At 40.4% G+C, this 3,768-nt stretch overlaps 1 pseudogene; it reads right to left on the bottom strand.

Moving 5' to 3' along the window:
* Window positions 1-862: 862 nt before the first annotated feature.
* Window positions 863-962, bottom strand: LOC127089277 (uncharacterized; annotated as a pseudogene).
* Between the last annotated feature and the right edge of the window lie 2,806 nt (window positions 963-3,768).

Raw genomic sequence — 3,768 nt, forward strand, 5'->3', positions numbered from 1 at the left:
TTATTAATATTTAATCTAGATATTAGTTCAGCTCTTAGTTTTTTCCCCAAACAATCAAACATTTTCACCTTAGATTTACGTAGTAACCTTAGATAACGGTATATCGATTCATAAGTCCCTGTGGGATCGATATCTTTTAAAACTACGCGATAGAACTGTGCACTTGCAGTTTGTATCCCAAATTCGACTCATAAAGTCGCGATCAAGTTTTTGGCGCCGTTGCCGGGGATTTTTATTCAATCGATATCGTAACTCTTCCGTTACGCTGTAGAGACTAAGGTTTCTTTTCCTTCTATTTTCTTTCTTTCGTTGATTTGTATGCCACGCACTCGCTCTCAAGGCGAACCGCTCTATTTACGAATCAACGATATCGAACTATATCTCCGAGTCTTACGACGAATTCGGGAATATCGTGCTGAAAACAATCTCCCTCCTATAGACCTTCCTGATCTCAAAGATTTTCCTTCTTTAACCGAGATGGCAGAACCAGCTCGTGCTCTTAGAGATTACGCCGCTCCATCGCAAGATGAACCGCATTCAAGTATTGCTCCGCCCGCAATCGAAGCAAACAACTTTGAACTTAAACCTTCGTTGTTGCAGGCTGTGCAACAGAACCAATTCTCTGGAAATCTTACCGAAGATCCAAACCTTCATTTATCCGTATTTGTCCAATACGCTGATACTGTTAAAGCTAATGGTGTCACTTCAGAGGCAATTCGACTTCGTCTTTTTCCTTTCTCATTAAGAGATAGCGCTAGAAGATGGCTTCAATCTCTTCCTTCCAACTCAGTCACCACATGGAACGAGTTGAAGAAAGTTTTTCTTGCCCGATATTTTCCACCAAGCAAAACAGCTATGTTAAGAGCCCAGATAAACGGATTTAAACAGAAAGACAACGAGTCTCTTTTCGAAGCATGGGAAAGATACAAAGACATGATGAGACTTTGCCCACACCATGGTTTGGAAGACTGGTTAGTAATTCACACAATTTATAATGGTCTCTTATACAATACAAGGTTAACAATAGACGCCGCTGCAGGTGGTGCACTAATGAACAAACCTTACGCTGATGCTTACCAGCTTATCGAGAGCATGGCCCAAAACCACTATCAGTGGGGAACCGAACGAACAACGGTGGAAAAACCTCAACCGAAAACTGGCATGTACGAGATAAGTAACCTTGATCACGTCAATGCAAAAGTGGATGCTTTGGTCCAGAAAATTGAAAGTTTAAACGTATCACCTCCAGCCGCCGTGGTTGCTGTAACTCAGAATTGCGAGGTCTGTGGAATCCAAGGCCACACTCCTGCGGAATGTCAACTCTTGACTGGAATCCAAACAGAGCAAGTAAACTATGCTCAAGGAAGCCCCTATTCGAATACCTATAACCCAAATTGGAAGAACCATCCAAACTTCTCATATAAGAGTAATAATGCTTTATACGCACCTGGACAGTCTCCAAATCAAGCCCCATCTATACCTCCGGGATATCAGAAACCGAATCCTAACAATAATACCCCTAGAAAATCCAACTTGGAAATCATGATGGAAAACTTTATAGCTTCCCAACAACAAACCAATAAAGATTTCTTAAACCAGAACATACACACTGGCGAACAACTTAAACAACTAGCAAGCAAAGTAGATGCCCTGGCTACCCATAACAAAATGCTGGAAACGCAAATATCTCAAGTAGCTCAACAACAAGCACCTACTGCTGCACCAACTGGTACATTCCCTGGACAGCCCCAACCCAATCCGAGAAGCCAAGCTCATGCAATTATATTAAGAAGTGGAACGGAAGTGGAAGGACCGTCTGACCCAAGGATAGAAAACCAAAACCCTAAGAAATCTACTGAGGAAAGTGAACCTAAGGAAAAGGAAGAGAGTAATAAGGAAACCCTAGAAAAGAAGGAACCTTATGTACCTCCACCACCTTACAAACCACCTATACCTTACCCTCAAAGGCTTGTTAAAACCAAAGATGTAGGCCAATTTAGAAAATTTGTTGATCTCCTTAAACAATTAAACGTTACAATTCCGTTTACCGAAGCTATTACGCAGATGCCTTCATATGCTAAATTCTTAAAAGAAATTCTTTCTAATAAAAGGAAACTTGAGGATAGCGAAACCGTTACACTCCCTGCCGAATGTAGCGCTATAATCCAAAACATGCCCCCTAAACTCAAGGATCCGGGTAGTTTCTCTATACCCTGTCACATAGGAAAATTTGTCATCGACAAAGCCTTATGCGATTTAGGAGCCGGAATTAGCGTTATGCCTTTATCCATATGTAAGAAACTGGAAATGGGAGAATTAAGACCGACCAAAATGTCTGTGCAATTAGCAGATCGTTCCATCAAATATCCTGTAGGAATCCTTGAAAACGTTCCCGTACGCATAGGTCAGTTTTACATTCCCACTGACTTCATAATTATGGACATTAGAGAAGATGATACGACACCTATTATACTAGGAAGACCATTCTTAGCAACTGCCGGTGCAATCATAGACGTAAAACGAGGACGACTCACCTTCGAAGTAGGTGAAGAGAAAATTGAATTCATTCTTTCCCAATTCTTGAAAGCACCTGCAATAGAAGATACATGTTACTTCATGGATATCATCGATGAATGCATAAAAGAAGCAGAGTCAGGAGAAGACAAAGCATCAGACTATCTTTTAGAGGACAAATCTAAACAATGCCTAGCAATAACACCGGATCCTACGCAGTGTCTTAACAAACCAACCCCTGATTTGAAAACACTTCCCAAAAATCTGAGATATGAATTCCTAGACTTAGAACTTGAACGACCTGTGATAGTTAATGCAGATCTAGGAAGACTCGAAACAGAAAAACTCCTACATATCTTAAGAAAATATCCAACCGCACTAGGATACCACATCACCGATCTTAAAGGAATAAGCCCTTCTATTTGTATGCACCGCATCATGTTAGAAGAAGACTGTAAAACCTCTAGGGAACACCAGAGAAGACTAAATCCGATCCTAAGTGAGGTAGTAAAGAAAGAAATAACCAAGTTATTAGAAGCAGGTATTATATATCCTATATCTGATAGCAAATGGGTTAGTCCTGTACACGTTGTACCAAAGAAAGGAGGCATAACCGTTATTGAAAACGAAAGAGGAGAAACTATAACTAAACGAATCGAATCGGGATGGAGAATGTGCATTGATTATAGGAAACTAAACAAAGCAACCCGAAAAGATCATTTCCCTTTACCATTCATTGACCAAATGTTAGAACGATTAGCTAAACATTCACATTTCTGTTATTTAGACGGTTATTCAGGCTTCTTTCAAATACCAATTCACCCTGATGACCAAGAAAAGCCAACATTCACATGCCCTTTTGGTACCTTCGCGTATAGACGAATGCCGTTTGGTCTGTGTAATGCCCCTGCAACTTTTCAAAGATGCATGATGGCAATATTCGCCGACTTTCTCGAAAACATCATGGAAGTATTTATGGATGACTTTTCTGTATACGGACAAAGTTTCGAAGAATGCCTTGAAAACCTGGAAAGAGTTCTGGAGCGATGTGTAAAAGTAAACTTAGTACTTAATTGGGAAAAGTGCCACTTTATGGTACAAGAAGGAATTGTTTTAGGACACATCATCTCGAACAGAGGAATCGAAGTAGACAAAGCCAAAATAGAGGTAATCGAAAATCTTCAACCCCCAAGAACTGTGAGAGAAGTACGAAGTTTTTTAGGACACGCCGGTTTTTACCGACGATTCATCAAA

Source organism: Lathyrus oleraceus, chromosome 5 (assembly GCF_024323335.1).
Source record: "Lathyrus oleraceus cultivar Zhongwan6 chromosome 5, CAAS_Psat_ZW6_1.0, whole genome shotgun sequence".
NCBI classification, from domain to species: domain Eukaryota; kingdom Viridiplantae; phylum Streptophyta; class Magnoliopsida; order Fabales; family Fabaceae; genus Lathyrus; species Lathyrus oleraceus.